Genomic DNA, 14014 nt, shown 5'->3' with positions numbered 1-14014 from the left:
GGCCGTTTTGACCACCTTGTCCGTGTGAACAGACCAGGTGAGGTCATTGCTGATGTTCACCCCGAGGAACTTGAAGCAGCTGACCTTCTCCACTTCCGATCCATTGATGAATAGGGGTGCATGCTCCTCCTCCTGCCGCCTCCTAAAGTCCACAATCATCTCCTTGGTCTTGCTGATGTTAAGAGAGAGGTTGTTGTCCTGACACCATGATGTCAGGGTGTCAACCTCCTCTCTGTAGGCTGACTCGTCACTGTCAGAGATGAGGCCCACGATGGTTGTGTCGTCAGCAAACTTAACGAGGAGGTTGGAGCTGTGCGTAGCCGCACAGTCGTGGGTGAACAAGGAGAACAGGAGAGGGCTGAGCACACAGCCCTGGGGGGTGCCTGTGTTGGTGATCAGTACAGATGAAGTGCGGTCACCGATTCTCACCACCTGTGGCCTCCCCGTCAGGAAGTGGAAGATCCACTTGCAGAGGGAGGTGCTTAGTCCCAGGTCCACAAGCTTGGAGACCAGTCTGGAGGGGATGATGGTGTTGAATGCAGAGCTGTAGTCAATGAACAGCATCCTCACATATGTATTCCCCTTGTCCAGGTGGGAGAGAGCGGTGTGCATGGTCAGAGCGATGGCATCGTCTGTAGACCTATTGGACCGGTATGCAAACTGCATAGGGTCCAGTGTGGGGGGCAGCGAGGAGCAGATGAATGATTTGACTAGCCGCTCGAAGCACTTCATGATGATAGAGGTCAGTGCTATTGGGCGATAGTCATTCAGACATGTGACCTTGGTGTTCTTGGGCACAGGGATGATGGTGGTCCTCTTGAAGCAGGTGGGGAGTACAGACAGGTTAAGGGAGAGGTTGAAGATGTCACTGAAGACCCCTGCCAGCTGGTCAGCGCACCGATACCGGAACAAGTGTGTTTAACAAAAATACAAATAAAACATCCTTACGAGAGGCCTCCATTTTGAATGGCTTTCTTCCTTCCTCCTCTCCTTGTCTCTGTGGTGGAGCAAAAGTAAAGCCTCAGTGCTCCCCTGCTTGCTGCTCTCATCTGCTTTATTGAACACAGTGTCCTGCTTCCATAGGAATTTACATAAACATAGAAGAGGAGACATTAAAGAAGGAGCAAATGACTCATGAATCGGTTGGTTCCACGAATCGGAGGCCCCTCTCCTCCTCTTGTTCTCCTCCTTATCTTCTCTCCTTCTGTGGTGCTCCTCATCCCCCTCATCCTCACACCTTCGTCGATAGCATATACTCTTTCCTCACTTCCTCTCCCCCGCTCCCTCCTCCTGCATTCTCCTCTCCTCCTCTCTTCCACCACATCTACCTCTGCATTGCAAACTCTTACATTAAACTCTTACATTAAATTGTGATAGATGAAGAACGGAGGCCACTCATACAAATCAATGACTTTAGTGTATGTGCCATTAGCCTGAGAGATGCAGGCAGCGGTCAGCCTCATAAATCACAGCGTGATCGGCCTGTCTAGTGTCCCGCGCGCAACTGCACCGCTGCATGCATTACACACCCACACCCCGCTTAGAACACACACACACACATACATACATGCATGCCCGCACATTTTCGTAGCCAAATGCTGAGACGAATCTGAGACAATGGTCTGGGGGTCAGTTGGGTTTGTGTCAGTACAAGTCCAACTTACGGTATTCATGTGGGGCATCTTTCCTAAATGGTCCGATGGAGAGTGATCCTGGATCGCATGTGACCTCCAGTCACCACTGTTAGGATAATTTATTTATCAAGTAATGCACAGAGTCGTCGGATTCAAAGAAAGTACAATAGTTTAATTCTTGCCAGCAAGGAGACAAAGTCTGATCGCAATACAAAGTTTGTCTGGTTCACAAATGATCATGTAAGACCATTGATGAGAGTCCCCTCCATGACCCGAGGCTTGACCATATGATTCACTCAACACAGATAAGGTTAACACATTTATTGCACCTCTAGTATGCTAATGGTCAACCTAGGTCAGTTTGTTTACGTAAGCCAAGTGTCATCTATAGGTCATGTGGGGAGGAGGGTTCTCTGCTGGCAAGGAATGCTAGCACCAGTATGTTCAGAATATAATGTTACATCCTACATTTCTCTGACAACCACCACAACCACCACAACAAGGGCTAGGTAACACTAGCTAGAGTCAAAATAGCTTTTGTCTGCAAGGAGCACTGTTTCAGCAACTAAACAACATGTGTATACTATATCCGTTGCAGGGTTTGCTCCGTTCCAACCCTCAATTAATCAAGCTCCAACATCTCTGGTCCAGCCAGGGCAGCTAGGGGCTCTGTGTCAATAGCATGATCAGAGAAGCAGCCATGCAGAAACCCTGAGAGGCACCAGTCAATGCCAGCATCTCTCCCCGCTTGTCCTCCTCCTCTGCTGGAAGAGGAGCCATCCTCACCACGCTCCTGGGTGCAGAGGCCTCGGGAAGCTGGAGGAGATGGCGGAGGAGGACCCCATGAAGGTAGATTAACAGAGCTTATGTTCTAACCCAGTGTACTGTTACAGTCTGAGGACACAAGTAACTACTGGGTCATTGTCAGGGTCGTGTCATCAAGCATATGGTTGTAAATGTGACCTCCCTGTTACATGGCAGAAAATGTTTGACACACCAACCAAACCATCTTTGACATATCTGTCCTTGTCATTTATAACCTAAAGACGATCATCGATCTAGTCAACATCTGGACCTGGGCGCAAGAGGTCACATATTTTGATAGCTGTCGTCAGAATTATACAAAATGTAATTTGATTCGTAATTGGTGGTCTGTTGTCGGTAATTACCAACAATTGTAAGAATGTTCGTGAACGTGTTTAGCAGTCAAATTGCAGATCCCCAGATTTAACGATATTTTCTTATATGATTGTTTGAGAGAAAATGTTGTTTAACATTGAGATGAGAGTGAAACCCTCTGATCAAAAACTTTTTTTTCTACTCCCCTTTTAAGTATTTTCATCTCTTTCATCAATTTATCGAAAGTAATATGTTTATTTTTGCCAGTTTGTATAAATACATTTGAAAAACCCAGACTGTGCAGAATACGAAGCCAAGGACATCCGTAGGGAGATTCAGCGTGTTTGATGTAAAGAAATTAAAAATAATTATATTTTTCTAAACAAAGCAGCCCCCATACTCCCCCTCAGTTTTTAAGAAATTCTTAACACCACAGACAAGTAACAATGATCAATTATAATGATTAATCCTGTTCTGTGAAAATAACCTGTCACCCTCTTATACAGTACATCTGCTTCTCAGTAATGTGATCTCCAGACCTGCAGATGCTGACGCTCAGGTATGGTTTTAGCTCAAAAAAATCAAGGCCCTTCTGTAGTACAGTCAGAACTTCGCTAGCCCTCCGTTTTATAGAAACATAAAGAGTATCCAGCCAGTTCTGAAACTTGCAGACCAGGGGCTTAGATCCACTGTTCTATGAGGTTCTGTCTAGACTTCAGTCTGCCAAGATAATGTGGCTTGGTGGCAGAAGGCACTTGGGTTAAAATCAGATATTTTGACATTTGTACTGAAGATTCTCAAACGTTCTGTCTATCTCTCCCTCTATCGCACTTCCTCTTTCTTTCTCTGTGGTTGTAATACAGAGTCACTGGCACCAGAGGCGTCATCAGCCGATTAGGCAGAGCAGGAACAGGGCGAGAGGGCATAGAGGAGAGGTGAAGAAAGGAGAACGGGGAGAGGATGCAAGGAGAGAAGGGGGGAGAGGAGTGAGGGAAGTCCCAGATGAAGGAGAAGGATGAGTAGACGAGAGGGAGAGAGCCTGTCAAGGGGAGGACGAGGGCAGGACCTCTGATCCACAGTCAGAGGAGCTGTGTCATTCATAGAGACTGTGTGCTCTCTGTGGGCGACCGCGAGAAAAGAGACAGAAAGAGACAGAAAGAGAGAGAGAGAGAGAGAGAGAGAAAGAGAATGAGAAACTTTCACTACTCATGACGTTCTCCTGCACCTGCCCCCCCCCCCCCCCCTCCCTGCACTCCCCTCTTCTCTCCTTGTTTTGCTTTTATCCTTTTAGTCTTGAAGCAGTTTAATGAGGCTGTGCTGAGGGGCTCTCTCTCCCTGCCCTTAAATCAGTAATTGGTTTCACTGCTCAGGCTGTCAGGAAATTAACACATCACACAGTGACAGCTGTTCATTTTTTTACCACTGTATTTGTCATGTGAATGGCCACTGATTTGCCAGGGAGCATAACAAATGAGTGGTCTGTAATCAAGGGGCCACTCTGGTGTGAAACCAACATGCCTTCCTCTACTCTCTTCCCTCCTCTCACTAACAGAAGGACTATGTATGGGTGTGTGCGAGAGCGAAAGCGCACACACATGGGTTCTCATGAGCGTGTGTGTGTGTGTTTGGTGGCACAAGCACAGGTGTGTGCACATGTATGTGATTGTAAAGGTGTGTCATCGTAAGCATGTGTACGTGTCTACGTGCATATTTTCCGGGTGCGAGCGTGCCAAGGGCAAACGTTTTTCAAACTGACGGAAGAGATGGTTTGTTTGTTTGCGTGGGAGCTGTCAGCGGGCTTGTTTGGCATCACGCTCATTACATCTTGTCACTATGGACTCTGAGTCTTTTGCTCCGAGCAATATGATGGCTGTCCAATTAGCACCAAGGGACTGACATTACATACTGCATGCTCTTGTGGTGCACAACCTGGATAGTGAATGGATGGACAAATTCAGAAGTCCTCCTCCTCGTCCAATATTTATAATGGGTCCTCAATGTGTTTGTTTACCATTGGTTCTATGTAACTCTACTACCTCCTGTTGATGGATTACGGCCGTATTGATCGGCTCATTGTGGTGCCACTGATAACCACAGGACCATTAAAACTAATTATATCAGATGGAGCATTGGGTCAACCCAAGGTTATGGACAAACGATTCCTTTTGAAAAGTGACTTTACCTGTCTGACATTTATGCCAGTCTCCTGGTAAATGAGGGAGAGTAGCACGGCTTCTTGTGTATCAATCCATTATACAGATGACACATATGGCTCCAGTCAATATGCATATGTTAAGGAGACAGAACATTGAGTTTCTAGGTCTTTTTTTTGTAGAACAAAAGTTGTGATGAGAAAGAGAGCGGTCGAGAGAGAGAGAGAGAGAGAGAGAGAGAGAGAGAGAGAGAGAGAGAGAGAGAGCGCGAGAGAGAGAGAGAAGAAGCGAGGGAGAAAGAGAAAAAGTCTGGGACATCTATAAATCCCTCAAAAACTACAGCAGGATATAATAGCCCAATTAACCTTTTTCATCCTCCTACTCGTCAGCAGAATCACCATCCACTTTTTTTTATGAAATGAACTTCACAGATTCCCACTTCTCACCTCCCAGCCTCCATCTGAGGATCACAGATCACAGCCCTCCAGCCCACCAGCCCTCACACCTGGGTTCTCCACAGGTTTTAGCCCACTGATGTCATTTTCTAATGTTCTTCTTCCTGCTCCTCCTCCATATTGGTTTTTTATTTGTTTGTTTTTTTGCCAGAGTTTTGAGCAAAGAGGAAGGTCACCAGGCTGCATACGCTGCAGTGATGGTGTTGAGGGTCATGGGTCAGGGGGTTCAGGGACAGTCCTGCAATTGTAAATAATAGGCATTCTTGGAAGCCTAGGGGTGGGGCAGGGGTTAAGATTGTAAGTGGGCAGAGTGGGGGTTTTGCAATCTAATACAGTCTAGCTCAGACCAGTCTTCACATGTACACACACACAACACATGACACACACACACACAACACGACACACACACACATTGGGCACTTGACCTTCCTCAACCTGTCCCCTGGCACTTCTGGCCACACGACTGGGTGAGTATTTCTCCTGGTTCACATGAAAGGTCACAAGGCCACATCATTATCCCTGTACCGTGGTCTCCTATTGAAGACTTCCTCTGGTGCAGTAACATACTTCACGTACATTCTACTATACTGCTTAGACTTCTCTTTTGAATAGAGAAGGAAATAAAACAGCTCGTTAAGCTCTTATCAAGCACATGTTAACACATTCCCTGCTCTCTGTACACAGGGAAACAAACGGGGGTTGTTTTGATTTCTGTGATTCACACGCATTTTATAAGAACTGACTGGGTGTGTGTTTTTGTTTGAGGACAGTACTGTGTAAAAAAAAAAAAACACTATCAAGTTTTATAGGTTACAATTCAACCTTGGGATACTAAGGCACCTTTCACTCTGAATTTCAACCTGGGACATCTTGATCTGCAGTCTTTCCCACTTTCTATATCCATCCATTCCATGTAGTCAGATACGCAAGAAAGAGATTCTGACAGTCTTGTGTTCAGTGAATATGATGTCAACTTACATTACTCAAGTAGTTCCGTTTTTAACATGTGCCAATGCAAGGACAAACAAATAACAAATGAAAAAAAGCTGCCACTGCAAATGTATCTGTCTTCTCTAAACTGTTCCCTCAGGTCACAGCTGTGTGCGGTAGGTGTGTGGACCTCACTCTATCTACTGTCAGCAAGTAGGAAGAGAATATTTGGCCCTAACATAAGTGTGTGTGTAGGTGTGTGTGTGTGTGTGTGTGTGACACCCTGAGGGTACAAACACAGTTACACAGAGGGGAGAGAGGGAGAGAGAGAGAAAAAAAAAACACCCTTGTGATATTTCTTGATTTTGACAAGCGCCCTGCCAAGGTGAAATGGTATCTGATGTACATCTGTGAAGTGCCTCTCTCTCTTTCTTTCTCTCTCCTGCAGCCTCGTACTGTTTTCAACCTCATCTCTTTTCAAATGTGGCGAAGGGCTGAGAGGAGGTGGCTTTGTGGGGCCTATCGTGTTTGGAGAGATTGAACTGCCTCTCTCCATTATTGTAAACATCATCCCGGCGACAGGACTGCCGCTTGCTGTGGCGTTGGACAGGGTTGTCTGGGATAGATGTGGTATAACAGATCCATTAAGGCCCAAACTATTTTTGATTTACATGTTTAGACTTTTTAAAACTGTCACATCCACTGCCATTCCAGCCCAGACAGCTGGGGCTGTGTTGTTGGAGGAAAAGAGCAGTGTTTCCTGCTTTTTTTCTTCCCCTCTTTCGTCACCTTTCCCTCCGTCCTAATCTCTCTTCATCCCTCTTTCTCTCTCTCTTTCTTTTTGTCTCTCACTCCTTTCCTCTCTGTCTCTATTTCCCTCCCTCCATGTCTCGTCTCTCTCCCTCACTTCCTCTGTCTCTCTCTCCTTCTCTTCCTCATTTCCTGTCTTTCTGCATCCCTCCCTCCCTCCTTCTCCTTCCCATCTTGGAGACAAGAAGGTTTCTCTCTTTCAGAGCAGAGCAAATAGCACCAGGCAACCTCTGCAGCTCTGTAAACAACACTCCTCCAATCGTGAGCGGCCATGTCTACCTCATTACGCCGTATGCAGCACTTAATGACCTAACGTCAGCACCGGCTGACATCATCTGTCACAGACGCAATTAATTCTATCCAACGCATGGATCGTGGCAGACCATTTAAAGTTTTTAAATCATACTGTAATTTACATGGAAAAATGCATGTGACACAAATACAGACACATGGTAGGAAGACAAAACAGGAACTCTCATTATGAGAGTAAAATAAAGAAAGTGAGAAAAGCAGAGTTCTAATAGAGGTCTTTGTCTTAGTAATTAAAGACAGATCACATGGCTTTAAAAACACTTGGATAGAATCCTCAACCAACTCCGTCTCTCTCTCTCTCTCTCTTCTAACTCCATCTCCCCTTCTCTCTCTTTTCTAACTCCATCTCCCCTCCTCTTTTTTTCTAACTCCATTTCTTTGTCTTTCAACTCTACCCCTCTGTCTTCTTCTCCGCCGTCTGTTCACGTGTCGTCGTGTTGAATCCATGTTGACTTAAAGTCATACACAAGATAGTATACTCCTAAAACACAAGCTAAGAAAGAACACACTACAAAGAAAATGCTAAGGAAGGACAACACATACCTCTTAATATACCAAGGCTATTGCTTTTTTTTCTATCATATTAACTGTCTGTTTTATGGAACAATTGATTGTGTCCTGCACTGTCAAGCTTCCCTTCTTCAACTCCCTCACTTCTCCCTCCTCTGGTCTTGCTGGGAGCTCTCTCTTCATCTGCACTCGATGGGATTTTATGAATCACAGCAATTTCATAAAAGTCCCATTATGTGTGAATTTACTGATGTTATGTCTTACATGCTGCAAATATCTCTTACAGGTGTGTCGCCATTGGCCAGAGCCGTAAAGAGTGGAGCTGTGTGTGGAGGGGTGGTGTCATGTATGCTCTGCATGGCAGTGCACTTCCTTTTATAGCTGTGTCCTGACACTCCAGACACTTAGAAGTGTCTTACAGACACTTATTAATGCTTTATGAACTGACTGTTTTTACCAGCGATTTTTATAGACATTTATATCACCTTTGTGTCATGTAGTTTAAGTATGGCTTTTTTCTGTGGAGGGACAGAATGTATAACAATGCAAAATATAAATTAAATGCTGTATGTTTTGGACGCTTTTTTATCTGGATAATATTCATCCTGGAAATGATAAGCTAATGTGCCATACTATCACATGGCATTGTTAACTGGTTAACATGTGTGAGTTATTTATAAATTGACCAGTTAATTAGGTTTGTGTATATATATATATATATATATATACAAAAAAGAAGGAAAAAAATACATCCACCTAATAAACTTGAAATGCATATTATGTGGATTATTACTGCATCTCAGAAAATCTATCATTGTTCTCTTTTTGGCTAAATAAGAGTATATTAAACCATTCATCAAGTGTGGAGGGGCTGGTGACGTGGGTTCCTGCTCCCATTCATCATGATTATGGCAGCATCAGGCCCACTCTGTGTCTCTGAGGCTCCTGTCACAACCAGCAGCATCTCTCAACACTCACATTTGACTTGATCATGGACTGTGTATTATGGTAACCTCTATTTAAGACTCGCTCACATCAATGTATCTCCTATTATATTTAGTCTTTTTTTGTGTCCCGTGTTTTTTTTTAACTATAAAATACTTGTGAAAAAAGGAATTACGTCAGTCTCTGGCCAGTTCAAACCAGCATCTCTAAGTCTGCTTGTTGTTGCGTCATGTTGTGTAAGACATTCTGTCTTAGAAAGAGATTAGCCTTAACTCTCTCTCCAGTCTGGGACAGGACAGCTGCTAATTAGAAAGACGTGATTAAAGCCTGTTGTCTTCTGTTTATCTGACCCAATCTCCATTTGGGTGCAGAAATGTCTGCCTTCCCTCCTACCTATATGGCTGCAATGATCATCTATTATCCAGTAAGATTCAGATTTATCCTAGAGGAGATCTGGGATTGATCTGGCTTTTACCTCCTGGAAAGTATATCTTTCATTACATTTTATTTATTTAAGATGTATAAATCTGTGTGGCTGATGTCAGTGTATATTCTTACAATCCTGCCTGACAAGATACTGTATTGTGAGCAGTGCAGTGAAATATGCCACAGTATCGGTCAATCTCTGTCGTATACACTACATTGAGTATGACAAACAAACATCTCATCTCTGCACCTCACACTGATACTGCAGAGACATCTTCAATCTCAGATGCAAAATTAGCCTCTGTTTAACACTGGAGTCTCTAGGCTGAGAGGGAGGGAGTGAGGGAGGGAGGAGGAAAGGGAGGGAGGGAGGGAGAGAAAGGAGGAGGGGAGAAGGAAAGATGGAGCAGGGATGAGATGAGGGGAGGGGAGAAGGAAGGGATGGAGGAGGAGGGAGGGAGGAGGTGGGGAGGACATGAGCGGTGGAGGGAGTCGATGACAATACGAGAGTTCAAATCCTGTGTGTCGTTCAATTATGTTTCCTTGTTTTGTCTGTCCTTGAAGGCAAGTCCTCAGTCTCCAGGCTGCTCTGCGTTACCCCCCTCAGTAATGAATGGGAATGACACACAACACAGCAGTTACAACGCCGGCAACTTCTGTGTGTGTGTGTGTGTGTGTGTGTGTGTGTACGTGTGTGATTACAAGACAGTGAGTGTGTGGAACCTACAGTATGCATATCTCTGGATGAGAGTGAATGATGCCTTGCCGTCTGTTGGGCAAAAATGACTTTCTTTTTGATGAAAAGGCTGCTGGGGTTGCCAGTGTGTAAAGGAGGATTTGAAATTGTCTGCAGCTGATTGTGATTGCCAAGCGGCAGCAAGGTCCATTATATCACTGAATCTTTGTTAAGCAGCCCTTGAGAGCGACTGACAGCATAATTAATCTTACCATATGAACAAAGGAACCAACTCAATAGTACTGAGCACGCTTATTAAAAACACTAAACACACGCACCCTCCTCCTCCACACCTCCCCACCAGCAACAACCCCCCCTCCCCCACTCACTCTCCCCTGATTTTAAAGGACAGACACTTTTGAATGGTAGGAAAAAGACAGTGTCGTTATCTTTTTTTCTTTTTCTTTTTCATTTAGAGGTGAAACAATTTGAGTGTGTATGTGTGCGTGTGTTGGGGGGGAGGAGGTTGTGTGTGACAGAATGATGAATCATTATACGCGACAATGAAAGATATTGAACAATAAAACTAAAGGATGATATAGCGGAGCAAATTGTTTTAATTACGAATTTTAAATAACCACAAATCATTTGTTGTTTGAATATTCATTTGAAATTGAAAAAGGAGATAATGAGATGATGCTAGATTGTGTATTTCCTTTCATGCCATTTACATGGTAAATATCTCTACACTTTTAAAAAGAAGGTTTGGATGTCAAATGTGTAGTGCGAACTGTAAAACATACATATTTGTATCTACTCTTTTGAATGCCTTGACATACACACACACTCACACACACACACACACACACACACACACACACACACACTCACACACCCACACACACACACACACATAAACACACACTTACACACACACACACACACACACACACATAAACACATACTCACTGACAACCCGGTTCACAGAGAGACGAGACCCACCACTTGCTCTGTCAGGACCCCTAAACACTGCTGCTCTGTGGGGTTGGAGTAGGCCAACCTGGGGCACACAGAGGGAGGGCAGGGCTAATTTAGCTGAAACACAAGCTCGGAAGAACACACAAACACACACAAACACACAAACACACACACACACACACTTGGCTTGGGTAGATCAGCCTCACATCCACAAAATCATTTTAATACATTCCCTGCACTACTTGTGAATATTAATAAATTATTAATTATTAATTTTGCCTTTGGCATGGCAAGATCTACTCGTTTTAATTAGTGTACTGTACTCCTTTACAATAAAAAAATAATTGATGTCCATATATACGGCCGTTTGCTGTGATGGTCTTTCTAGCTGTCAACAGCGGCACCAGCCACATGCAACACTCTTTTTTTGTCCACTGTGCATGAATGTGCTTGGTTTATGTATGTGTGTATGCCTGTTTATTTATGTGTGTGCATGTTTTTATGTCTGTTTGTGTGTTCATGTGTGTGTATGTTTGTGTATGTGTGTGTGTTAATGTCTATACATTGGGTGTAAAGTCATCTACAGTGCTTTAGATGATCAACAACATCAACAAAACCAATAATGATATGTTTTTTCAGGATGAACTGTAGGGATGAGAAGAAAATGGATTCTCTTTGTGGTCCACAGCGTCCATCAGATCATGGTGCTGCCACAACCAGTACCACCAGGGAGCAGGGGCATGGTTCACCTCCAGACTGGGCTTCTAGAAGAAGGCTCTACTGAAACTGCAGGCCATCCTCTGGCCAGTGGTGAGCAACTGATCAACTGAACAGTGGGGTTCTATCTCAAAAGTGTTTGAGTATGTGTGTGTGTGTGTGTGTGTGTGTGTGTGTGTGTGTGTGTGTCTGCCCGGTGCGTGTCTCTCTGTGTCCCTCTCTGCATGGCAGAGTGGCAGATGGAAGTATGAGAAGCAGGAAATCTGCTCCTGTCTGTGTCAGTTCTGCTCCACAGACCTCTGATAACTGAATAATAATACAGATAGTGTGTCCTTTTCCTCTCTTTCCCCAACCCCACCCTCTCTTTCTCTCTGTGTACCTTTCTCTTTCTCTCTTTCTCACTCTTTCTGTCTCTTTCTCTCTCTTTATCTCTCTTTGTTACTTTCTCTCTCTCGCCCTCTCGGGGGTGCACTGTTTGGAGAAAGTCGGTTTGATAGTTGGTAATGTATAGTTTATAGTAGAGACTTTGGTAATAGCTTACCCAAGTTTGAGTTACACTTCCGATCTTACAGATTGGCAGAGGTTTTTTGAAGGTGAGAACATGCCTCTAGTTTCTCAGTTTCTCCTTATCTCCCCTCCCCTAATTTTCTCTCTCTCTCTCTCTCTCTCTCTCTCTCTCTCTCTCTCTCTCTCTCTCTCTCTCTCTCTCTCTCTCTCTCTCTCTCTCTCTCTCTCTCTCTTTCTTCTTCTCTTTGGTGACTGACTACCTTCACATGTAAATTCAAATGCAGTACTTCTCCCCCGAGAGAAGACAGAAAGCAGCAAAGAGAAAAAACGAGGGATTTATGACACGGGCATGTCAAGGGAAAAAAAAACGAACTTCAGAAGGCCAGCTAATGGAGTTGGCATGAGATTTGAGGGTTTAATATTGCATGCGGTTGGGTTTTTGTGCAATTGACCAACATGACATGCCTAACTGTATAAATGGGCGGCTTTACGATGATAAGATCGCTGGCTAATAAGATATTTATGTGACACACTGACGGATCCGTCTCCTCGCCGCCCTCGTCACGCCTCGCCAACCCGGTGAGGATCAAACGCAAATTCTCCAAATGGGGTCGTTAAATGGAGAGGAAATTTAATAAATTAATATTTTGGGTGAGAAACTGAAAGGAAGAAGTTAAGTCCTGACAAATATTTTGGAGTGAGAGCAGCAGAGCGTCTAAATCTGATTTCTGTTTCATCCCCCTCTCTTTCACTCCCCCTCCCCCCTCCCCCACTCTCCCCGCTACATATATTCAGTGGGCTCCCACATTTACAGTGAAATTGATTCTCCAGTCAGGTTCTGAGGAGGAAGGCTTCTGTCTAGTTTGTCAACACTGTCGGCAGCAGATACAATACTTCCCAATGTACAGTCCTCCCGTACAAAAATTCTCAACCGTAGAAATATCTGCAGGGTCCAATTAACGGCAGGCATCGAGAGGCAGCGTCTTGGCGGCTTTCTTTCTGTCATGAGCGTTTCTTCGTCAGCGACGGCCGACGGACGTTGGCGTGGTGATGCCTGTCAGGGTACTCATGGCGTCTGTAACCGTGACACGTGTGACGGGATGCGCATTTTGTACTCCCCACACGCGTGTCACCATAGTGAGCTGGGCCCATGCTAATTAGCCTAATGCTGCTAACGAAGGCCCTGACATGCTAACAACATGATCGAGGACAGCTGCACCACACATCCACCCATATAAACACACACACACACACACAGAGTAGACAGTTAGTACACTCACAGTTTATACTTTTACCCGTATACAGTAAATACATGTCATGACTGCTCTCAGTGTGACAGGGTAAGGCAAGGCATTGCAAACGTTCTTTACAAGTGCATGCATTTCCCATGCATGCAGAAGTAAGGAGAACAGGCTGGACATGCACACAGCCAGACAGTCTGGATCTATCTGAACACAAGCAGTGTCACATGGTGCCACACAGCCAGTCCAGATCTGCTTCCTGTTGTCTCACCGGCCAGGGGCCCTCAGCCGTATCTCTGGGCTAACCTGTGAGCTGACATAGGGCTGGATGAAGAACCAGCTCAACCTTTCCAGCACAGCCATTTCACCTGTACACTCCTTTTGGATCATACAATCATCTTCACCCCTGATGCACTGGGGCCAGCTTGGTGAAAGGCACCTGCCCCCCACATTCTCCCCCTCCTCATCCCCCCTTCATCACCCCCCCCCCCACCCCCCTTCCAGTATACATCTCAGGGGAGCGCCTGTGCTCTATATTTATTATCCAGGGTGGCACTGTTGATAGATGAGATACCTGCTCAATTACAAGGGCACAACATTG

This window comes from Hypomesus transpacificus, chromosome 19, assembly GCF_021917145.1.
Source record: "Hypomesus transpacificus isolate Combined female chromosome 19, fHypTra1, whole genome shotgun sequence".
Classification (NCBI taxonomy): Eukaryota; Metazoa; Chordata; class Actinopteri; order Osmeriformes; family Osmeridae; genus Hypomesus; species Hypomesus transpacificus.
This window is presented reverse-complemented; position numbering follows the sequence as displayed.